The sequence below is a fragment of the Lontra canadensis genome, unplaced genomic scaffold, assembly GCF_010015895.1.
Source record: "Lontra canadensis isolate GAN:19392208 unplaced genomic scaffold, GSC_riverotter_1.0 scaffold166, whole genome shotgun sequence".
In the NCBI taxonomy this organism is placed as follows: Eukaryota; Metazoa; Chordata; class Mammalia; order Carnivora; family Mustelidae; genus Lontra; species Lontra canadensis.
In genome coordinates, this window is record NW_022631160.1 from 538,609 (window position 1) to 562,808 (window position 24,200).

General features: G+C 51.9%; 1 protein-coding gene across 2 annotated transcripts in view; it reads right to left on the reverse strand.

Annotated features, from left to right (window-relative positions):
- Positions 1-19,942, reverse strand: part of STARD8 (StAR related lipid transfer domain containing 8) — a 40,268-nt gene extending 20,326 nt beyond the window's left edge. Inside the window, exon 1 of one of the 2 annotated variants that reach the window (XM_032845581.1) lies at positions 19,925-19,942. The gene's annotated coding sequence lies outside the window, so the exon portion shown is untranslated. Of the gene's footprint in view, positions 1-12,559; positions 12,729-19,924 lie in introns of those variants that run through there. The other variant, XM_032845582.1, reaches the window with a different exon arrangement.
- Positions 19,943-24,200: the final 4,258 nt, after the last annotated feature.

Here is a 24,200-nt window from a genome sequence, read left to right on the forward strand (position 1 = left end):
ACATCTCCTTCATTGGCCCTCACTGTAGGACGAGTGTCTTCCAAACCAGTTCTGGGATCAGCATGGTCTCTCCCAACTTTAGTGAGCACAGGAGGAAAAGCCAGCATTCTGAGGGAGTAGAGAAAGACCTGGGATGCCGCTGTCTGAGTGACAACCCAAGTTTCCGAGGTGGACTTTGTAAGGTCAAGCTGGTATTCCAGGTAGGCAGAAGCCCCCCACCACAACCGCCCCCCCCGGCCCCATTACTATAGTTGGGAAATGCTAGGTCTTGGCAAACCGCTTTTTGGCTCATTTCTCTTGGGAGTTGCAAAGCCCTCCTCCTTTGCCCACCTTTACTCCCAGAAAGGGATCCTGTCTAAGGAAGAGATGTTGTCTTTCTGGCAGGGGGCTTGGATCTCGCTTGACCTCAAATGCTTATTAGCAGCTCATTTCACCCTCCTGTAAGGATATAAGCTAAGGAGCCTAGGCCACAAGAAGGGTGCCCACCCAGCCTTGAGCCCTGGATCCCTCAGAGGTGGGGCTCCATTCAAATTTGCACAAATGCCGCAACAGGTGACTGTCTGGCTATCCCCCACCCACCGAGGGACAGAGGGAGAGGAACTCTCACAAGGGCTCATACTAACAGCTGTCATGACTTTTAGACTGCCAAGACTTCGCTTCCTGACCTTGAATGGGACATTCGGGGGGGGGGGTCTGCAGTACCCTGTCCCGCGGGACACTGGGTACACTCGTCTCCCCGCTACTGCTGCTCATAGCAGGAATGACAGTACTTACTTGATTCTCATGGGCGAGGGGGGCAAAGGGAGGGAAAGGGGCAAGACCAAAATAGCTCTCATCCCACATCCCAAACCCCACAGGAGGTAGGGGCACAGGAAAGGCTGCTGGATTTTAAGCAGCCAGCTTGGCTGTGCTAGCCACTGGCTGGCCTCAAGCCTGTTAGGTCGCAGGCAGGACACGGGGCCCCTGCTGCACCTGTTGGGATGCTGTGTCAATCTTAGCCAGAGCTGCAGCTGGATACCAAGCTCCCAAGCCCATGCAAGGGAGTCTCCCCAACAGAACTGCAGCACCACTGACACACACAGCCCAGGAAGGGACAGTACCGTGCGGCTGGGTGGCAGCATGGTGAATCCACTGCATCTTCCAGCTGACTAGTGGCAGTTTGACACGTGCAGCTCTCCGTTCAAATACCCCTCTCTCCTTAATGCTCCACGTCTGCACCAAAGCCACAGGACCTCAGGGAGTCTCACCCAGGGACAATGTTATGCCCTGGGGGACCTTTGGCAATGTCTAGAAATATATTGGCTCCAGGACAATCCCCACAATGAAAGAAAGGCTGACTCCAGTCCTGAACTGTGACCCCAAGGTCAGCCTCCACCTTACCTGGGGGCCTGAGGCACCCACACCTTGAAGATGTCCTGAGGGATGAGGCAAAGACTGGATGCATGATTCAGTGGAGGTCCCTTGTCTGCGGACACAGCTGATCCCTTGCAGGCAGGCTCAGGTCAGCCAGGGACAGGTGGCAGTTTGAGTTGAGAGTTTTTAAAAACATGCAAGTTATACAAGAAATCCCCAACTGCGCCCCTCTCCCCAACGGAGCTGTAGTCTGAGATCTGGTGTACAGCTTTAAGTAAGGGAGGCACAGGAGGGGCCTGGGACCAAAACCAGGCCTCTGGCCTCCTGGGGCTGCTTAAAAGTTTGAGACCAGAGTCCAGTCTGTGGTCTCCCAGGCTGTCACTGGGTACAGCAGGGTTAAAGCAGGCCGTGGACATTCTGACCCAGCCCAGGGCTTTCCTATGGCAGTGAAGGTCAAAGCTGCCACCTGCTCAGGGGCAGTCACTCCATTAGCTTTCTTGCCCTCAGGGAATCCTGCCCCCAACCCAGTCCCGAGTGCTCTGACAAGGTCATGGTTACAAGAAAGGACAGGTGTTTTCATAAGTCTGTCCTCTCTCAACTCGTGTATTTAGTCACTAAGTTCTACCGACTTTTCCATCAAGTGGTCATGGTTTCCCACGCCTGATTGTGCTCTAGGTTGGCATGCCTGGATCACTTAAGCCTCCAAGTTCCCAGCCTCTAGTCTCTCCTTTCAATAGGTTGTCCTGCCATCTTCTTCTTACAAGAGCCCAGTTCTGACCTGGCCACTCTCCTACTCTGCCTTGCAGGCTCCCCACTGCCCACAGCCCAGGGCAACAACCAGACTGCTTTCCACCTGGCACATGAGGCCTTCAGCACCCTAGACCCAGCCTGACTCGAAGCTGCAAACTCCCAGTATTCATCAAGATGGACGTCAAACGTCCCATGAGATCTTCCCTGACCTCTCACTAATCCCCTACCAACTAACGGGTCACTTAAATTAAGTGACCTCCACCCCCTACGCATTTCCATTACCTTCTCAGCTGCACATGAGACTGTCTGCCCCATTCAACTGGAGTCCCACGACACTGGGTCCTATCAGTCTCAGTATCCCCACTGCATTGTGGTAAGGGCTACAGAATGTTCTGGCAACACCTAGACAGGAAGTCCTGCTTTCCAACTAAACAGTGTGCGGGCCTCTGCCTCCACCCATTCCTCTGGTATCACTACAGCAAAGACACAGAACTGAGGAGACACGGCTTGCAACTCAGCCAACTAGATGACCAGCAGAACACCTTGCCCCAGGGCAGAAACCACAGGGCCAAGAACCAAGGCCCAGAGGTGTAAGAAGTGAAAATAATCTCTGCCTAGGGGCAAAGGCATTCTGGCCCCAAGGAACCCTCAGCTCTTCCATCCCAAGCTCCTGTGAGGGCTCCCAAGCCCACAGGGCAAGGGACATGCACCGTCTCCTGCTTCCTCTCTTGGCCTGCAAAGTCCTGGCGCTCACCCATCTTGACCCTGTGTCTCCACTTCTACATCCCACCCGCCTTGCCTACTTCCTTTTCCTTTTGCTGAGGTCAAATATAAACTCCCAGGCAGGAAATGCCTTGAAGGAGCCTGGCCCCACCCTGAGATCCAGAAAAAAAAAAATTGTCTCTTACAGAAAGAAAATGGGCCCGAGAGAAGTAGCCTCTTCACGGGGTCTGTTCCCCCTCTAGAAGCCAATGGATACAAGCCTCCCCTGAGCTCTGCAGCCAAAGGGAGGGCTGTGATTCTGGGCAGAAAGGAGGGGGGGGCTGCTTAGCTTTGTGGGCAGGGGGTGGCCATGTGCATGCTTAGGCCACCTGGGGTGAAGGGAAGGAGAATCTAAATGGCAACCTAATAACTGTGTAATATCTAGAAATAGAGGTTTTCGGGTGCAGTTGTAAGACTAACAGGCTAGTGACTGTGGCTTTTAGTCTTGGCTCTGCTACTTCTTAGCTGTTGTTGTGTTCCTTACTAATAATAATACTTAGGATACCGAATATCATTATTAACAATAATTAAGATTAAACACTAATATTTACTGAGCACTTAATATATGCCAAGCCCCAAGCTAAGAACTTTACACAGATCCCATTGGGCAAGACTTAGCTTCTCTGGGCTTCGGTGTCCTTAGCTGTAAAATAGTGACATGATTATATCCCTGACGACAGGAGGTTTTTGCAAGTATAAAATGAGATAATAACAACAAGCAAAGGGTTCCAAGTCATTGTTGGGTCCCCGGCATAGGTACTTCTTATATGGTTTATTTCACTGAATCTTGACAACAACCCTGCGGGGGGTTTCTATTTGACAGATGAGAAAACTAAGGCCCGGGGATATTGAGTAACTTGCCCTAAATCAGCAACTAGGAAGTGGTGGGTCAAGGTGCAAATCCAGGCAGTCTAGATCCAGAGTCCTCCAAGTCCACCAAGTTAGAATACTCATTAAATAGAAGTTGCCTTGGCTCTGGACACAAGAAACATAGGCCAGGAGTTGTGCAGTATGAGCCCTTAGCCTGAAGTAACTTCCCATCAGTGGAGAAAACACCTGACCATCCCACATCTCTTGTGGTCCCCATGACAGCCCTGTCCGAAGCAGACCTACTGCACAAATGGGAAAACTGAGGCTAGAGGAGGTCAAGTGGCTTCCACTGGACTATGGACGAGGACCAGGAGCGTACCTAAATGCCCACAACCAACCTGTTGATCTGTTTCTGTGTTGTCTCCCTAGGCTTTCCCCTCCAAATCCACTCCTACCCGGTGCCAGGCCCCGTGCTAGGCACCAAGGTCTGAAACTGAACAAAAGCCAAACTCTCCTGGAGTACCGGGCCAGAGCTGCTATCAGGCCCATACTTCCCAGGGAAGCAGATGCTAAGGTGGGCTATCCTCTGAAGCACTCTCTGGCCTCTATTTGGAGGCAAGATCACAGAGAATGAGCTCTAAAGCGATGGAGCTGACAGCTGGTACAGCCTATGGGAAGGAAGTCTGTAGCCCCCCAAGGGCCCTGAGGTGGGAACGTTGTGGGGAGGGTAGAGCTTCTAGACAAAAGCTTACCCTTCCACATGCCCAATACCAGCATGGGCCACACCAGCTGGAGGGGTCAAGCAAGTTAATTCAGCCAGCCTCCCACCTGCCCCTAACCAACCACACCTTCTAAATAATGAACTCTGGTTGTCAGGAGAGCTCATTATAGTGTCTCTTTTCCCTGATGCCACCCAGCACCCTGTCCTCCACCCTTAGTCCTGGAAGGTGCTAATCAGGCAGGCCTGCCGCTGTCAGAACCACCTCCCCAGCTTCCTCCTGTATACCCGCCCCCACTGTGCAGCTCTGCTTAGAGCCTTGATATCCAGCCCTTTGATTTTCTCTCCCCTCATCTGTCTGCCTTGCTGGGGAGGGGGCAGGCAAGGACATAGTGACTGTCTGCCCAGGAAAGACTGATCACTGGTGGGTAAAATAAGCAGTCAGGGGTAGAAGGGAGACCCAAGCTGGAGCTCTAGCCTCCTGGCTGGCCACCCCAAAAAGGGAGAAGGAGAGGCATGGCACCGTTGCTAAGGGTGTGGGTGGTAGACTCAGCCTGCCTGGGTCCTGATTCCAGTTCCATCATTCCCTAGCCATGTGACCTTGAGTCCGTTCTTCTTTTAGCCTCTCCCTGTCTACTTCTTCATATGTAAAATGTGGAGGAGGATAGCAGTACCTACCTTACAGAATTACCATGGGAGCTAATTAAGTTCAAAGGTGTCAAGAATTTAGAAGAGTTTACTATTATTATTGTTGTTAGCGTGATCATAAATGTCACTCCTCACTTGAGGAGGCCAAAAGGATCCCTCCCTACAGGTGAGTGTGGCCCAGGAATGTTTTTTGTGAGGAAGTGGAATCTGAGGGACAGAGAAGCCCAGAGAAGACCTATGGCCTCGGGGGCCACATGTTTGGGTGCAGCACAGCCCCAGGTAAGTGAAAAACAGCAAAGAGATAAGGTGGCAGAAAGTGCCACTGAACAACAACAATAATGAAAATCCTGTTCATATTATTGGATTTACAACTCAACAACCCCATGAGGTAGGTACCTATAGCTCCATTTTACAGATGACAAAATGGAGGCTCCCAGAGGTTAAGTGATTGGCCCAAAGTCACCCAGTGCTGTTTATCCCAGAGCCCCTGCTCCCCACCATGACACACTTTCCTGCCCAAACTCTGGATGTACAGCTCTGCATGCCTTTCACTTCATCTCCATTCTGGCCCCTTTCCCACAAGCCCCTCTTGGTTTTGCCATTTAGAAGGCCTTGCTCAGGTGAGGGCTGCTCAGGGCAGAGGTCTGTGGCGAAGCACTTCCCAAGCTGCCTGCTCATAGCCCCAGCCTGACGTGACCTTGGCCTGGAGCAGAAAAGCTGGCTGTGAGTGCGTGTCTCACACCTTTGACAGGCCAGCCTTTGGCCAGCCCAGATAAAAGACAGGAAATCCTTGGCCACCTCCCCTGGAGATTGCTCCCTCCACCATGGGAACAGAGTTTCAGCCTGGGCAGAGGTTCCTCTGTGGTGAGGAAGCGGCGGAGTCAGCCCCAGCTGTCGGGTGTGGTTTGGGGGAAGTATTGAGGGCTGAGCATCAGGAGACCTGGGCTCTGAATCCTCCCTCCTCAGACACCAAGCCTGTCCCCCATCTGGGCTCCAGGTGGGCACCTGCGATGATCACACTGCTTCTCTTACCAGGGCCGCTCTGAGAAAAGGGTGGAATTGTAGAAGTGAAAGTACCTTGGAAATGGAAACAGGAATACTCTTCGTGGTCTTCATCATCAACTGCAGAGGAGGAATGGCTGAGTTGGTGTTTCTCCCCATCTGATTCACCCTTCTACGCCCCAGTGTGGGCATGGCTCATGCTCATTTCCGGCTTTGATGCTCCTCAAAACACCCCCTTCCCCCCGACCTCCACCAGCTCAAGGGAAGAAAGTAAGTGTCAGGAAAACAGGATACACTGACAGGCCGCACAGAATACACTGCAGTCAGCTCATCAGAAGTGAGCACCTCCTCTCACCAGGCTTGCCTTCTGCTATGAGGGCACCAGCAAGAAGGTCAGCCACACCTAACCGACAAACAAATCAGAGAGCTGCAGGAGCGGTTTGGATCCAGGACCCTGGGGGTTCAGAAGGCAACTGCTGGAGCTACCAGAAAAAGATAATGGAGAAGTCTTGTAGGAAAGTTCAGACTAGGGGCTCCTGGGTGGCTCAGTTGTTAAGCATCTGCCTTTGGCTCAGGTCATGATCCCAGGGTCCTGGGATCCAGTCCCACATCTGGCTCCTTGCTCAGTGGGGAGTCTGCTTCTCCCTCTCCCTTTGTCTGCTGCTCCCCGTGCCTGTGTTCTCCCTCTCTCTCTCAAATAAATATATAAAATCTTTAAAAAAAAGTTCAGACTAGAAATAAACAGAGGAGAGTGAGGGGCTTCCAGAGCCCCATTTCCCATTCCCAGGGCCACGAACAGTAGCACGTGCAGAAGACAGTAATGAGGCTGGGAAGAGGACTGGTCCCAGGTCCCTTGAGAAGTCTTTGGAGGAACTGAAGCTATTTGGCCTACAGAAGAAGCGAGGGGACTTGGGTTCCGTCCTCAGACCTCTGAAAGTCAGAGAGAACGGCCCCTGGCTAGATGGTCCCAGTAGGCAGAGCTGGGATCCAGGGTTGTAGAAGCCACAGGGATATGGTGTGCAGTTCGACATAAGCAAATGCTTTTGGACATTCCAGGAATGAAAGCAATTGCTTTGAAACCTTGAGCTCCCAGGTACTGAAGATGGGGGCACAAGAGCTGCACAAATCCCTGGTGGGAAGATCTAGGTTCGTAAGGAGAGTTGGACCCAGTGTCCTCTAAAGACCCTTCTCCCCAGAGCTAGGTTGGCTCCCTACCTCTGGGGTATTGTGGGAGAAAGCATAAAGGTGGGTGGGGCTGGCTAAGCCCTGAGCCGCTTCCCTCAGAAACCTGGGATCCCAGGAGCACCTTCAGCTGCTAACCAGGGCCAGCAGGTCACTCATTAACCTGTAGCTGAATGGGTCAGAGGGTAGCCCCTTGGGACGGACACACACACACACACACACACACACACACACACACACACGGGGAGGGGACTGGAGAGCAACTGCACAAAAGCCCACGCTCAAGCAAAACCCGAGCTGTGGCAGTTCAAGGCCTGGTCAGCTCAAACTGACCAGCCAACTGGCACAATGTAGTAACCAGGCCTGGCAGAATTTAAAGCCAACTGACCTTTGCCTTGTGGACAAGCAAAACATTTTACCTGGGAATGCATAATATTACAGCTGGAATGGAACCTGAGAGACCACTGAGCGCACACCACCTGTGAAAACTGAGTCCCAGAGAAAGTAACAGTCACTCGTGCTGTGGTAGCTACAGAGAGGCACAACCAGAGGGCAAGCTTCCTGACTTGTAGGAGGCCCCCATGGTTCCCTAAATGCTGGTTCTGTCTCTTCTCACTGAAACTGCAGAAAACTGCTTGGGGTCCAGAGCTTTCCAAAGGGGACCCAACCTGACCCTTCCCAATTCCCACTGTTCGTTCAAGATGCTGGCTCTTGGAGGGAGGTCTCCTCTTCTACCATGGAGGCCTCAGCCTTACAGCAGGAGCAGCAGCAGCATGACTGATGGCTCATGTCCCTGCCTAGTGTGGAGGAGGGACCCACAGCTGGACTGAAAACAGACATGCACACAGCCCCACTAACGGCAGATCCTTTGCGTGGGAATTTCTCGCTCTTTCAAATTGACCTGAGGGGGTGAGGGACTCCTGGAAAGACCCCCAGACCCTTCTGACTCATGCCTAAAGACCCCCCTTACCCCACTGCCCATCCGAATCCCTATCAATTCCCTGACCCTCTCAATAACCACCCAAATGAACTTGTTTGTCCAAGCAAAAACGGGCCAGAAGTTTTATTGGCCCCGGGAAGTTCCCGTGAAGGAATGTTTGTTAGTGTCCCCTTGAGGGAGGTGAGTGTTAAGAGGGGATCCCCCTTAAGGCCTGGGGTGGACAGGGAGTTGGTTAATGGCCATACCCCAGAGGTGACTTTTCAAGGTGGTTATTATGTGGCTCAATCATTAACCAGGCAGTGGCAGGACCCCAGGCTTGTTGGAAAGGAGCCACTCCTTTCCCAAGGACGGCCCAAGAGCAGAAGGCTGCAGCCAGGGAGAGTGCTCATGGGGTCTCCCGGCCCTCTCACAGCCTGCTCTGGAGCAGTCAGAAAAGAGGCCTGGGTGAGGGAGGGCCTCTGCCTCAGCTCCACAGGAGGGTGGAGGAGGGCTGGCCCGGATGTGGAGGAAGTCAGCACACCCTCACTGAGGTGGAGGGAAAACCGAGACAGTGAGGTTTTTATCATGAATGAGAGAGGAAGCTCCAAGCTGGGTCTTGGTGATTAGATGACAAGCTGGGAAAGACGCTCATCCTGAATGCATCCTGTTTTGCTCCAAAGTGGCCTCGGGGGTCAGGGGAGGGGCCAGGAGGAGAGGAGCCTCCCAGGAATTCTCCCAGGCCTGCTGACCTCAAGGTCCTGGGTGGCCCTGGAACTGGGGAGGCAAGTAGGAAAGTTCACCCCATTTACTGCTAAAGTTTACCCCATTAACTGCTAGAGGAGCAAGGCACAAAGTTTCCACAAGAAGCTTCCCCAAGTCAGCCCCGGGAGTGGCAGTCCCAGGGACTGGGGCTAGTGCTATAAAATGAGGGGCCAGGACTCCCTAATTGCTCCAGCTCTAACTTTGCCTAGGCCTCTCTTCAAAGGTTCAGCTCAAATGTCACTGCTTCGCCTCTGTCAGTCACCTTCCCCTCAGTCAAAAGCAACAAGCAGGCTCTCTAGTCAGGCCTCCCCAGGCAAAACAGCCCTCCTAGACAGCTGGAAAGATGAACACTGTCAGGATATCTGATGATATTAAGGGGCTGTTCTGGATGTGCTAATGGTACAGTAGCTTTTTTTTTTTTTTTTTTGGAAGCCTTATCTTTAGAGATCTATATATTGCACTATTTATAGATAAATTGATAAGATGCCTGGGATTTGTTTCAAAATTACAAGAAAGAAGGTGAAGCAGATGGAGGTATTAATAGGCAGGATTATACCCATGGGCTAATGGGCTCTTACTACACTAATTTCCTCTATTTTTATATATGTTTGAAAGCCTTCATAATATATTTTTTTGAAAAGTCCTCACTGAGGTAAAGGCTTCGTTTGCCACGCATGATTCATGCCACTAACGCCCAAACTAGATGGTCAATTCCCTGAAGGTGGGGGTTACACTCTGTGTCCTCCAAGACCTAGCCAAGCCTGAACTTAATGACTAATAATTTGTATGGTCTTTGGTAGTTTACAAAGCACTTAGCCATGGATCCTCTCATCTAATCCAATGAAGTGGAAACAGTGGGGAGAAACCAAGAGCCGGGGAAGTCACAAATGGAGCAGCAGGGCCCAGATTTAAACCTCCCATATGTCCGGCTTTCAGTCCCTTGTGCTTTGCCCCACACCACCCTGGATTCCTGAGGAACTTAACGTCCAGTTACCCATACCAGCACCCTGAGGGTTGGGGGTAAACAGGGACAGCAGTCAGTGACATGTGAGTTCCCAAAGTAGAGGGCTGGGCAAGAGAAGACTCACACACAAACACAGCATTTCAGATCTTCAACGGACCGATTCTGGGATGAGTACCCCTCTCCTCCCATACACACGAACCAAGGCCATGGGTCACAGAGGAAGAGAGCCTTAGTACACAGTTGACACCAACAATTATGTGCCCAGGCCTATTCTCCACTACTTTGTTTAGGGCTGCAGAGTGGGGGAGCTCACACTTCCCATCCTAGAGCCCTTGGATTTTTTAGATCATTTATCTCTATTTTATCTGATAATGGCCTCCCCAGCGCCTGGGCCCAGGGCCAAGACACTCAATCTTACCCAAACTTAGAGTCCAAAGAAAAAGTTCTCTTTTATTCAAGCTAGAGGCAATTCCTTCTTCCAGCCAAAGACCGCTTGCCCCACCTTCTCCAAAAAAGTGAGGGCACAGTCTGCATTTCTTAAGCCTGCCATCCACTGAACCTGAACATTCCAGAACAGTGAACTCCAAGAGTGTCCTAGCAGAAAGGCACCAGCAGCTGCAACAGCATCCAGATTATAGAAACCATCCTCTGCTCCCGTGGAACCTTCTAGCTTTTGTGTTGCTGCTGGTATCCCTGTAGCTGGATCCAGGGGCACTCTGCTCCCTCTCCAATCCCTAGTCCTAAGGGTGGAACTTTAAAACTTCAAGAAGGCAGAGAAGGTCAAAGTTCAGGCCTCTTCGTGGCACTCTCTTTGCTCCTATGCTCAAACTCCCGAGGTGTGCTTTAATTAAGAAGGCTCTTCCATCCACCCTGCTCAACTCATGCCCGACTCTCCAGCACTCACACAAGATACACAGCCCCTTTGTGCACCTTCTGCTCCTCTTCTTGCTCTAAGCACCTCCAGCTATCTCTCAACCCTGTCTCCTCTCCTGGTGGGGGAGGGGAGCTGCAGATGCACAGGGAGGTTGAGCATTCCTCTCAAAGAGTTGCTTAAGAGGTGGACATAAGGCCAGCGAAGAGGGCAAACGGGATTCTGTCCATGTGGTGTTTACTAGCCCTAATGACAGAGGTCCAGGGAGCAGAAATGCCAAACCCCAAATCGGGAACAAAATTGGACATCAAATCCCGGAAATGATCTCCAAACCCAGAATGCCCAGTGATACAGTAGCTACAGCTTTAGGGTAAAAAAAACCCCAAACCCCAACACCATCATTCCCATCACACTCTTACCCACTTGCTCCATCTTCCATTCATAAACCACTTGCAGCCATGCCTCTTTCTCTATGCCCTTGGGCTGTCTGCCTTTCCACCCCCAGATAGAAATTGTCTCTCCTTTATTCCAGGCAGATGGAAATGAGGGGAAAATTCAGAGAGCAATAAGAAAAGATGGTGGGTGGAGAGAGCAACCCTCAGAGTGGGGGCGGGAACAGGTCTCACAGTAGGAGTCAGGGTTTGAAAATAGCCCTGGGTGTGACTCACACCCTCTCCTCCTAGGTGGGCAGACCTCGGGGCTCCAAGGGGGACAGAGAAAGCCAGGCTTTTCCAGCCCAACCTCTGGGGTCCCAGGCTCTGAGTTGGCCCCATTCCTCCTCACCTTGAATCTGGCTGCTGTCCTACTCACCCTTCCTGCTGGTTTGCCTGCTGGTTTGCCTGCACAATCACCACAAAGCTTTCCATCTGTATAGTTCCTGTCGCCCCAAGCATCTCCAAGACAACCTTTTACCTACCTATACCAGTGAGGAGCTTGGACCTGTGGGACAAGTCAAAATGTCATGGAAAACACTGGCCCTTTAGATACTGAAATCCAGCCCATGACCTCAGGTTGAGCGCTGTTGAAAACACTTTGGCCCGCAGAAGTAGCATGACTCACCTAAGGTCACATGAATTAGTGGCTGAACCCCAGATTCCTGAGTCCTAATTCAGTGCTCCACTACAAAGAGTCTTGGGAGAAGAGAAATGGAGAGAACCCCAGACTACCTAATTTGGAAATCCCAAAAACTTCCACTAAAAGGAAGCCTTTCCTCAGAGCTTCCATAATCCAAACCCACTTGGGACTTCATGGGGCCACGGAGCCGTGAAAGATGTGACTTATCCAAAGGTTTTCACTTGATCCCCCACAGCCACCTTAATACCAGGAAAGTATGAGCGTTTCTCAGAAGGGAGGACAATGGCCAAGGGGAAAGCCCACAGGGCCCTACCGGGGATTCCTGGAAATGCCCTCAAAAGCAGAGGAAGGAAAAGGGTAGGCGAGGTGGCAAAGAGCCCGAAGGGCCGCCACCCCTGCCCTGTTCAAGTCCCCTTCCAAAGCCCCAGAGCTAGGGCTCCAGACTCCGGCCAGGCCCCGGGATAACGGGGAAAAGTCTCCTTCTACCACCCGACTGGCGGGGCTTCCATGGGGAGAAGCGCTGCCAGAGGGCTCAGGGGGTCCCCCAATTTCGGCGACTCCGACCCCAAATCCCGGGGGGCGAAAGTGGCTCGGCTTGCTTCCTCTGTGTCTCCTGAGTGCGCTGCCTCGCCGAACCGCTAAGAGCGGGGGCGGGCCAGAGCGCTCCCGGGACTAGGCCGGGCCTGGGGGCCCAGGGAGGCCCCGTGGGTCCGGATTTTTGCCTGACTTCACCCCAACTCCTACCTGGAGGCCGCGTCCACCACTTGGGGTTCGAGACCCTGACACAGCGGCCAGTGGGCAGGAAGTGAGTGCACGAAGGACTGCTCCCGGCTGGGGCACGCGCGGAGCCTGGGGTCGGGCGGGGGTAATGGTGCCAGCCAGAGGAGCAGCTGCAGCGGCTGCTTAGCTGTTGTCAACCAGAGGCCACTTTCGGCTCGGGTTGGGAGGGAACGACGGCAAGTTGGGCGGTAGGGACGCCCCGCCCACCTACGGGCCCCTCTACCAATGAGGGCGCAGTCCGGCCCACCGGACTCCCCAGAAAGTCGCCCAAATTGTGGTGGGCGGGGCGCTGCCTTCCAGCTCCTCCAATAACCGCGCCGCTGCCTCTTCCTCAGGTCACACCGCTGGTGGGAAGGGGGGTAGGCGGGGAGAAGTCACAGCCGGAGCTAGCAACGGAGGGTGAAGGAGCGAGTGGCTGGCCAGGCGCACAGACTATTTATTAGGCTCTGAATGTGCCTGGCACGGTCTGGGGAATTTAAATACATGTGCCTGTGCACGTCAAGGTTCAGTGGCTTGCTGCGGGTAATTTATGGGGCATTCCGAAGACTTCAGTGAGATCTCCGATTAGTAGGGACAACCAAGAGGGAAACTTGGACATTGAATACTTGAGCAGGAAGTTGCCATTCCCACCTTGCTCAGGCCCCAGCATTCTGCAACTTCCCGCCTACCCCCCCCCCACCCCCCACCCCCCCACCCCCGCCTCAAGTCCAAACTCTACCTCCGGGGAGAAATGCATAGACAACTTGGGGCATATGCGTTAATCATGACAGGCGAGGGCTCCCAAGAGTGTGACATCAGAAAGCTGATTTAAATTCTATGAGAAATAGTGTTAAGATTTGATTTCTCTCTTGTCTTTCCTCACGAGGGTTACAAGTTCACAACCATGACTTTATTGTCGAATTGAGGACTCCTATTAGTGGGGACTGGGAGTACTCAAGACAATGTGCCATCCAGCTGCCCTCCTCCACATTTACAGATACAGAAACTGAGAAGACATGACTCACTCAAGCTAACCCATCAGATCCATGGGTTATTTTCTCCATACCTAACAGACGGGAGAAATGAAGCTGAAGTTCCTGGAAAGCAGGGGCCACATCCATCTAATTTCTTTGCTAGAGTACCCAACACAGATGAGAGCAAAAATTCATGTTTATTAGGACAACAACTTTGTTAAGGTCACCCAGGCAATGGCAAAGACAGGCATAGCCGCAAGTGTCCCCCCTCCTGTCTTGGTCTTCAGACAAATTGGAATTCTCCCACCTTCCTTCCCTAGTGGCCCTGATGAGAATCAGAGGAGAAATGCTGAAGCAAGGCTACACCCAGGGTGCACCCCTTCTTTCCTCTCAATGGCAAGATGGGAGCTGGCACTTTGTTCAAGATGAGTCAGGTCCCTGTGGGTCTGGGATGTAGATGAGACCTGTAGATGAGACTCCAGAACTCACTTATGGAAACAAAATCCTACCCAGAGTCAGGAACGTCTGTAATGGGTGGGAAGGTAGATGACCTCCTTCCTGAGGCTGGGCTGTTATATTTGTGAACATCCCTAAGGTCCTGAGTTGGGGCCAAACTTATCTTGCTTCTGAAAAATGCAAAAAGGCTATAAAAAGCGTGGGTCCTGCAGTATCTTTATAGCTTCCCTATGGGGAGGAAGCCATGTCAGAGCCAATTCCATCCACCACATAGCACCAAGCAGTGTCCACAGTAGTTTCTCAGTAATGTTGGAAGATAGTCGAGGGACAACCAACCATGAAGAAATTGCAATCACATAAATAACGGCCAAACCCCAACCACCTTTTAGTAGATATATTTAAGTGACTCAGAGATGATGGATTCTGAGACACCCAGTAGTGTCTTAAAAAAAAGTAATCAAACCAGACAATTAAAAAAGGAAAAACTACAGAAGTAAAAATACATTTATAGCAATTGCTATAAATAAGTGGAACAAGAACTTCACAGTGCCTGGCATAGAGTAGGTACTCAATAAAAACATCTTTTGAATGACTAAGTGAACACAATAGTCAGGAAAATCTACAATTCTCATATTTTCCATGCACACTGTGACATTTTAAAATGACCAAGCAAAAAAATAATAATAATAAAATAAAATAAAATAGCCAAGAAATATCTAGGCTATTTCTTTGGGTCTTTCTTGATCTCTTTCTCTTAACCCATGAGCTTTAGAAAGGCAAGAACTCAGTCTCTTCAGAAGGAGATAGCTCGTTGCCTTTAATCCTTGCTCTCTGATCTACCCCCAGGCCCTGACCTAAGTCAGAGTCTTGTGTGGAGCTGATATACAGTAATGGGGCCTGGTACAGAGGAGGCAATGGTACCTCTTCGCAGTCTCCTGGGTTGCATCTTGAATGGCTCTGGTGATAACTGGAGCCTTTAGGTCCCAGGTGTCCATTTTCCCACAAGCCCCCACTACTGCCTGGATATCTTAGGGTGATGCTGCTGCTGCTGTTGCTACCTTGGATGCCAGCTCAGCCATTAAGCAGGGAAATGTAGAGTGCATGAGGGCAGACTGAGGGCAGGTAGAAAAGCCTTGGGGTGCATGTATGCATTTCCACGCCCTAGACATGGGGCTTCCCTCTATCACTATCCAAGCCCAGTTGTGTCATACAAAGAGCCGTATGATGGAATCTGGAGCCAGACAGCCCAAGCACAAAGCCCAAAGCCCAACTCTGCTACTCATTAGCCATGTGACCTCAAGCAAATTATATTCCACCTTTCTTTGTCTCAGTTTCCTCACCTGTAAAGTGTGGCTGATAATCACAGTCCGGACTTTATATGGCTGTTAAGCGGATCCTCTGGGCTAAATCGTACTTAGAATGGTGGCTAGCTCATAGTAAGTGCTCCTAAGTGTTAGATACAGTGACAGAGGTACTAAGCAATAAAGAGAAAGTGCTGGATACTACTCCCAGTTCTACCACTTTCTGGCTGTGTCAAGGAGGGGAAGTCATTGTGCCACTCCAACCGTCAGGATTTTCACCTGTAAAATGAGGATAGAGCATAACCCCTATCAGGCAAAATTAAGACAATGGATGTGAGGGTGGGCTGTAAAGGGTGGTGGCAGGTGAAGGGACGGCCAAGCAAGGTGTTGGGCAGCTCAGCTTTTTTCCAAGGCCAACCAGCTCATTTCTTCTAGGAGGTGGCAGAGAGAAACTCCAGACGCCGTGACTGTGAGCCACACTCCAAGACACACGGGTTCCAATAAGTGTCTATCTGGACTTCTAATGGCCCCTAGAGCCCTTACTGCCTAGGAATGGAGATCCTTCAGACTGTGGCAGGCAGACCCGTAGCTCCACTCTGGAACGGCTGAGGGTGATTAAACAGGTGCTTCCACTACCTTTTCCCATGGAGCTAAAGTAGCAGCAGCAGCAGCAGCAGCAGCAGCAGCAGCAGCAAATAATTCCCAGGGAACCCACCTGAGAAGAAAGAAGGCAGGTAGGAACCATGAGGGGGAAATGAATTACACTTGGACCAGCCCCGGGCAGCACAGGACCACGGATGCCCTCACACCTGCACACATATTTCTTCAGACCTCCAGTCTGAGGTCTGAAAGGCCTCCAGTCAAGCCTGGGACGGTAAAGGCCTGCTCTTCAAAGTCTTGGGGGCCCCGCCCAGCTTCATGAAAGGGGGCTACTGCTCAGATCCCCACAACATGAGACAGTTACAGCTCATTAAAAAAAAAAAAAATGCCATGCCAAGGCAGGGGCGTTTGCACCAAGACGGGCAGCCAGAGTAGTGCCAATGTAGGAAGAAAGGGATTGGTAGTGGGAGGGTCTTGAAAAGGTGAGGGGTAACAGGAACTCCACTGTGCTAAGTGGGAGTGGGGATGGAGCTAAGTCCTGGGAGGAGCACAAAGACCACCTCTCAGCCCACAGCCCAGGACATCACTATGGCTGTGCCCACCCCACACCGGAGAGTACCCTGAAAGGGGGAGCTCCGTGCTGGGCTGGGAGCCCTGGGCTGGCTGTGAGGAAAGCTGGAGTACTGGCTAAGCCAGGCATAGGCCAGGGGAGTTTCAGGGATAGCTTACTCTCTCAGAGCATCCCCTCCCCCCAGCTCCAAGCTAGGACTCAGATGCATTTATTCCCTCTCACCTGCCTCCTGGAACTATTGAAAGGAATGTATGGGGCAGCTCATGATGAACCTCCAAGCACTTGGACTAAGCAGCTGGAAAGGGAGAACCCAGGCCCCCTCAGTCTCTGCCTCCCACTATTCCCCAGACACCCAAGAGCCTGCCCGCATCATTCCAACAGATACTAGGCAAAGGGACAGCAGCTAGAAAGCCAGCCCCCAGCATCCACACAACAAACCCAACTGAGCCATGACAGTGTGGTAGGCACCATTTCACATTCAGGATGGGCCCCTGACTTGGCTTTACTGGCCAGTCTCAAAGAGGCCAGAGGTTTTCTGCTGCAAGCAAATGGAACACCCCTCCATTCCCTCAGGGAGGTCTGCCTGCCTCCTCTCCAACAAATAGAGGGGCTAAGCCCTTGGTGAACCTGCCACAGATACCCAGAGCAGGATGTCCACTCCCACCCCACCCCCCCACCTCATTCCTGCCCTTCAGAGGATAGTCATCGTGCAGCGAGATGAGTGAAAGCAAGTCAACTTCTAACACGAAGCTTTCTCCCTGCCCCACTCCATCCTCAGGCACACCCACAAGCAGCTGAGACCAGAGGAACCCTCCCGGTGCCCCCTCAACAACATTCCCCTCTGCCTGACTTAGTTTCAGCCCTTGAGCTCACTCCTTCCTGGCCAGGCTCAGTTTCCTCATCTGGAAAAACAGAGCTGGGTCCTGGTTTCTCGGGTGCTTTCTTTCTTTTCTTTTCTTTTTTTGAGAGAGAGAGGGGGAGGGAAGGGCAGGGGGAGGGGCAGAGGGTCTAGAGCCCAATGAGGGGCTCAATCTCACACCCCTGAGATGGTGACCTGAGCAAAATTGACAGTCAGATGCTTAACCAGCTGAGCCACCCAGATGCCCCGGGGACCTTCTTTCCATAACATTCTCTGCTTCTGTGAGCTTCTCTGTGTGTTCGTTCCTGTGGAGGGGGTGAGGATCCCAGAAACCCAACATCTCTGGAGCTTTTGCAGAGGACTGGAAGTACTTGGGGGTGTAAGAGTCCTCTGAGGATGAGGAGGAAAAGTTGAGAAAAGTGAGAAAAAGGAAGGAGGAGAAGGCTGAGGTAAAAGGCAGAGAAAGAGGCAGGGCAGATGCTGGGGCCAAACGAGCCCAGAAGTCTAGAGACCTGATCCCTGCCTCCAGCACTGCCTCCAGCTCACCTGGAAGCAATGGACACCCACGGCCTCTGAACAGAGCTCAGGATCCTGCCCTTGTCAGGGACCTATCCACTTGTCCCTCAAGGGAAGCAGCTCCTGGGACAAAACAGAAAGGATGAGGAGGAAATGGAGGAGGATGAGTGGGCTCTTCCTTCCTACCCAACAGGCTGTTCCATCAACCCACTGTGGTCTGACATCATGCTGCAACCAGATATGGTGTCCATGAAGTTGGAGGGTGGCTGGTGGGGGAGGGGGGATTCACTTTCACAGGCCTGCCCAGAGTCTGGCCCAGTCCAACCCTGTGATTACCAGCCTCTAGGGCTTGGTATTCTCAATTCAAGCAGACAGAACGATCCCTGGGCCACCCACCCTGTCTATTTCCCCTGAAGAATAGCCTGCAGAAGCCTGTGGGTGACATCAGAGAAGGCATAGGATGTATGGTGATGCTCAAGGGCCACTCATCTAAGGCTCTGAGCTCTTGAAGCCCCTCTCAATGTGCTCTTCTCCAAGCATAGCCACCCCCTCCACACCCCCTCAACACACAAACACGCATGCTCACTAAATAAAAATTCTGAGCTGATCTTCAGCCAGGCATTCCTGGCTGAAGGAATATGTGTATTCCCATAGAGACAATATATATATTCCCTGTACAAATGTATCAATGCATCAGTCAACGTGGGCACCCAGGCATTGGGGTGGGGTGGGCAGGAGGAGAAAACAAGGCAGGTAGGTCCAACAGCCAGGGTCTCTGCCTTATGGAGCTCCGACACCACTGGAAGGGCAACAGTGGTGCCCAGATAAAGAATACCCAACCCAGGCAAGTAGGCAGCCAGATCAGGTCCCAGAGGACAGGGAGAGAGGGGACAGCAAGGCCCCCACGTTGCACACTTGGTATCTCTGGATCAACAGACCCCACAGGAAACACTAGGAAAGTGGCTCCTGGGCCCCATCAAGGCTCTTGGATCAGGGCCCAGGACACTGCAACTCTGGCTTCTACCCTCCTTTTACCACTGAGGAGCTGTGTGACCTGGCTGAGAGTCTTGCCCTCTCTGGGCCTTGGGCTCCACATATGTACAATCAGAGAGTCTTCTCTAAGGATTTCTGCGGGCCCTGTCCTTCAAGAGTGTTCATGTTCCATGACAAACCCGTGTTGAGAAAGCCAACCCAGTTTGCTATTTCCTCCCTGCCATTTGGGCAGGAGCAAGGGAGAACTTACTGGGGGAAAAGGAAGCAGCAGAGCCTGGAGATTTTTTTTACAGCTCAGAAAAATATGTACTTTTTTCAATTTTTTAAAAGACAAAGTGCCAGGTAGACTGGGAGACCCGCTGGAGTGGAAACAGGCCTTGGGATGGAGCTTTTAGGCAATCAAGGTGCTGCCAGCGTGGCTGGCCCACGTCATGCAACTAGGGGACAGAGTGAGGCAGTAAGGGTCCCCTGGAGTGACAGGGACTGTGTGGAGCTACTGGCTAGGTAGTGAGACCCAAGGACCCAGAGACAAAAAGAGGGATAGAAGCACAGAGGGATGAAGGGATGAAGTCAAAACATAAGCAAGTCAGACATATAGTGGGACAGGAAGACAGACAGGATGGTGGAAGTGTGACGCCAGTGGCGGGGACAAAGAAAGTGCTGGAGGACTAGTGATAAGGGACATACAATTCATTAAATCCCTACTATGTGTTAACAACTAAAATGTTGCTCTTTTTGGAGTAGCGGATAAAGGCAGAGGGAGAGAGGCAGGTAGGGACGCAGCCCGATGGACAGCTGGGATAAAAGGATGGGGGCACCTTGAGAAACAGCAAGAACTGCCTAAGAATTAGAAGAAAGCAGGAGCGCGGGGACGCAAGGTCTGAAAAAAGGAGAGTGCCAGCCGGGGATGGGATTCAGACAAACAGACGCAGAACTAAATAGATGAAAGCGGGACTGGAACCAAAGATTCGGAGGCGAGGGGGTCTGGAGTTCTGCCTAGCCAGAGGGCAGCGCCAAGGCTCCCAGCGAGTTGCAAGCCTAGCCCTGACCTCCCACAGGGGTCCGTCCAGCTCTGTTCACCTGGCTTCCAGTGCGGCGGTTCCCACCAAGCGCCCTTCACACCCCGCGGCTTCCATGGCATCCTCGTCCGGGGCTTTGGGAGCCGCAAGCCTGGCCCCCTGCCCGGGGCTTCAGCCATGAGTCCACCGGGCGACTCCCAAGCGGAGCGCTGGTCCCTCGGGTGGTCGCCCCCGCACTGAGCCTGGGGCGAGGACTGCGCCGAGAGGAGGTAGGGAGGGGCTGAGGGAATGACTGCCCAGGTTGCCCCGCCCCCTCAGCGACAACTAGAAAGTTCCACGCCCCCACCTTGAGCAGAAAACCCCCCTTCTCTAGCCTCCACTGGCCTCAAGTTATTTATTGAGCTCTGCCACTCTGCCTCGCGCCTCGCAATCAGGTCTCCTCTCCCGGGTTGGGTTCTGGCCTTTCCCATACTGGCCCCCAATTTGAGGGGTATCTCACCACCGATCCCACTCCTTTTTGCTGTCCTCTGCCAGTGCAAGATAGTGAGGGTCAGCCCCTCCAACTCCCGCCTCCCCCAAATCTCATCACTAGGTCAGCCGCTCCACCTTCCGTCTCCCCCACACCTCGCCAACCACGTTACATGGCAGAAGACCTTGTGCAATAGCCGGATGGAGAGGGGAACAGTGGCTCTAGCCCACTTGGTGGACTGACTGACTCACTCGCTCCTCAGCCCCCTCCACGCCCTGCTTCTTACCACCCTCCCAGCCCCATTTTCTGTCTGTCTGACCAGAGCAACAGGACCCTAGGTTCCAACAAGGATGCCCTGAAATCCTGCTAGCACCCAGAATATCCTGGACCTTAGGAGCAGAAGCATTCCTTTTCTTATAGGCTCTCTTGTTTTAGAGAAAGCAAAACTGACGCCCTCAAATGCAAATGACTTGGTCGTCATCTCAGTGGGACAATTATCTCTGTTGCAGTGCTGTTTCGAGGCTCTAAAGAAAGATTAACTTCTATTCTCAAAGATATCAGTGCTGAGGATCTGCCACGAAGAAAACCTGGACCAGGACCCTAAATTCCATGACTCTTTCCCTTACCCCCACCTCCACCCACCCAGGGCAGGCAAATTTGCATGCCCTGATTTGGGGATGGTGGGGAGTTCTGTCCGCCTTTGTTTATGATGGAGTAGCTCGCAGACCTGGCTATTTCTGCTCCATTTCTTGTGGTGGCCAATAAGAAGGCAAGATCTTATGGTGGCTCTGCACTAACTGGGCGAAACCCGTGTGGTTTTCCCTCTCTGAGCCTCTATTTCCTTGTCTGTAACATGAGGATAATAATCCCATGACCCAATCAGAATAATGATAAAGGGATATGCAGGTGAAGGTCACAGCTTTTTTCCTTTCCCATCTTCATACCTTGTGCCGCTAGGCTAGGGCCAAGCAACGCCATTTGTGAGGGACAGGCTAGGAAACAGAAGAGGAGTTTGTGACTTGGTATGTGCTTATTTGCATGAGATTTGCACTCACTTTTCATAGATGCCATGTCAGAGCTGGAAAGGAATGAGAAATGAACATGTTGATCTCCACACCAGTCTCCCTTTGCCCCAGGGCAGTGTTGGCACACAGTAGGGGTTCACAAAGTATTGAATGAACGTATTCTTCCCCCCTGGGGAAGAAAACTTGCCCAAAATCACGCAGTGAGTCTGTTTCACAGTCAAGAGAGATCTCACATCTACTCCTCCTTCTACTAGGCTCTGTTCCTTGATGGAATTTTTTTCTCCCATTCGATCCTAAATCAGTGGGGAACTCATTCCTCTCCCCCAGAACCCTCTGGCCTATTGGCAATTCCCATTCTGGACGAGCTCAGCCAGGAGAAGCAGCCACAGGGAGGCCCCCGTCTATGCCCAGCTTGGTACTTCTAAGCCTTTGACTTCTGAGTTTCTCGAAGTACTGGCACTGCCTCTGCCCCAGGGACCAAGTTCCCCTCTGAGGAAAAGGAGGCCCCAGTCAGCTTCCTCCAAGCACAGGAGTTTCCCTTTTGCTCTTTTGTGGGGCGGGAGTGCAGGACACAGCCTCTCCGAGCAGTGGCCTCGAAGGAAGGGCGGCAGCAGCCGTTTCCTACCCTGCTAAGGCATCTCCCTCCCTTTCCTGTGTTCTGCTGCTTTAGCCCCAGCCAGAACAGTGGTATGAAAGGGACTCCAAAGTTTTCCTTGAGTCATAGAAACTTGGAACTGGAAAGGACCTCAGAGCTCATTTATTCCCACCTTCTCCCCGCAGCAGGAATGCCTTCTGGAGCAGAGAGGAGGGGGGCATGTGACCTAACCACTTCCGGCTTCAATTTCCTCCTTGAAGAAATGGACGGGAAGACGTCTACCTGCCAGTGTTGTGGGACGGAATGTGAGAACAGATTTAGTAAAAGCTATCATGTACTGAGCACTAACTACATACCCAGCCTGGTTCCAGGTGTCTTTTGGGTATTTGTCTATTTAATTTTTACCACAACCCTCTAAAGTAGGTTACTGTTATGATTGTCATCACCCTCTTTGCACAGATGGAGAAACTGGGGGATGACCAAGGTAACGTGACTTGCTAGGTTCCCGCAGCTAATAAGCGATGATGGCAGAATTTGAACTCTGATCCTCAGTTTTCACCTGTATCATGACGGAATTATCCCGGAGAAGATCGCTTGTTGAAGTCCTGTGAGCTCACATGCATCTGTGTGGCTAGAATTTTTATACCCAACAATCCTAACGGCTCAGGGGGAAGAATGCCTAGAAACGCTGGGGGAGCCGAAGACATAACCGGAAGCTTTGGCTCCATGCAGAGGATGTCTTTGAAGTCCCTGGTCTTATCTTAAACACCTACTTGAATTTCCTGGTTAACTCTGGTGCACATCCTTGTTGTTTTCTTAGAAAAATGGGGCTTTTCTCCTTTAAGCCTTTGAGGAAAGTTGACACTTCAGCGGTCCTGTGCATTTGTGTGCTCCAGGCAACTGCCTTTTACCCCATGGGTACCACACACCTGGCACATGGTGGGCCCTTCGTCACTGAGAAGAGCTAACATTAATGAAGAGCTTATTATATGAACCAACATTCTGAGCACTTTCCACATATGACTTAATCATCGTGACAATTCTACGGGGAGGGAAAATGATTATTATTGCCCTTATTTTCTAGTGGAAAAACCACAGCACAGAGAGCTTAAGCAATGAGCCCCAGCTCACACAGCTTGTAAGTAAGTGACCCCTAGGCTTTAAACCCCTACAGACTGACACCCTTGGCTTGTCACCGCTCTGTGGATGGCCTCTTGGGCCACAACAGAGCCTCTCTTCCCCACCCATCTCCACCACTTGTCACCAGGATGATTGAATTGACTCTTGGCAGAAGCAAGACACGTTCCCATTAGAGGAGCAGCTCCTTGAGGGCAGATACATAGCGTCTCCCCTACCGAGCCACCCTGTCCCGGATGATGCTGAACCAGGGTCTGGGGACAAGCACAGGGCCTGTCCTCCTCTCATGTGTGGCAACTGACTGCACTCTGGCCTGTGGCAGTGTCTCGGACCTAGCACCTACTGGGCTGATAGACGGAGTGCTAACGATTCACATAGGACTCCTCTGCCACTCTCCGTGGCAAAGATCCAACTTTGGAAATGGCTGCCACTCAGCTACAGGGGACAAGTCCGTGCCTCTGATACTGACATTCAAACTGCCACCCAAGCTCACCCAGCCAAATCAGCAAGCATTCCCAGAATACTCTCTACTTCATTACCCCTCCAGATGTGTTTGTTACATGGGATCTTCTCTCTCACAAGAATGCTCATTCTTCTTTTTTTTTGCCGCCCCCTCTTTTTTTTTTTTTTTTTAACAAACACTTATATTGGTGCTTTCTGTGTGCCTGGTCCTGCTCTCAGCTGTTTGCACATTTTCACTCATGGACTCCTACAGAAACGCTGCAGGTAGTTACTCTCCCATTCTACAGATGAGATAACTGAGGCACAAAGAGGCTAAGGTATTTGCCCTATCTCCTGCACCTGGCAAAGTCCTACATATTCCTGCAGCCCTTCCTGTGAATACCGTAGGCCCTTCCCTACCTGGGTGTTTCCACAGCTCAGTTTATTCAGCAGTCATTCTATACTGAGGTCAGTTATCCTTTCCAATAAGAGTGTGAATTCTCTGAGGGCCAGGACTGTGTTTTATTACTTACGGCATATCCGCTGCTCAGGAAGGAGTTTGGCATTGAGTTGGCACTTAGGGGATATGGGCTAAAGGACTGATGACAGTTGAGAGGATGAATGAGTGACTGGCCCCAAAGCGGCATTGACCAAATCAAATGCTGGCTGA